The following is a 643-nucleotide window of genomic DNA, read 5'->3' as shown; positions in this document are numbered from 1 at the left end:
AGGGAGGAGGAGGAAGAGGAAGAGGGAGGAAGATGGAGGTGGGAGTGGTGGTGGAGGAGGGAGGAGGAGGAGGAGGAAGAGGAAGGAGGGAGGAAGATGGAGGAGGGAGTGGGGGGGAGAGGGGAGAGGAAGGAGGGAGGAGGAAGGAGGGACGAGGGGGGAGGAGGGAGGAGGAGGAGGAAGAAGGGAGGGAGAGAAGGAGAGTGAGTGGAGTGGAGGAGGAGGAGGAGGAGGGAGGAGGGAGGAGGGGGTGGGGAGGAAATGGTAAAGGAGGAAGAAGAAGAAGAAGATGAAATAGAAGAGGAAGAAGAAGAATTAGGAAAAGCTAAAGAAGAAGGAGGAGGATGAGGAGGAGGAGGAGAAGAACACCGAGACTGGAGAAATAGTAAGAGAGAGCAAGGCGAAGAAGGAGGAACAGGAAGCAGAATTAGTGAAATAAGAATAAAGAGAAGATATAGAGGAAAAAAAGAAAGAAAAAAAGGGAGAAGACTAAGCTAAAAGAGGCAGAAAAGTGAAACACGAAATTAAAAGGAATAAAAAAATGTAAAGTGAATCAAAAGACCCTAAAAAACGAAAATAAAATCACAGATAAAAAAAGATATATATATATATATATATATATATATATATATATATATATATA

Source organism: Penaeus japonicus, unplaced genomic scaffold, assembly GCF_977035675.1.
Source record: "Penaeus japonicus unplaced genomic scaffold, GWHDUDI00000001_assembly GWHDUDI00000022, whole genome shotgun sequence".
In the NCBI taxonomy this organism is placed as follows: Eukaryota; Metazoa; Arthropoda; class Malacostraca; order Decapoda; family Penaeidae; genus Penaeus; species Penaeus japonicus.
The sequence above is the reverse complement of the archived record's forward strand: the minus strand, read 5'-3'. Positions refer to the sequence as shown.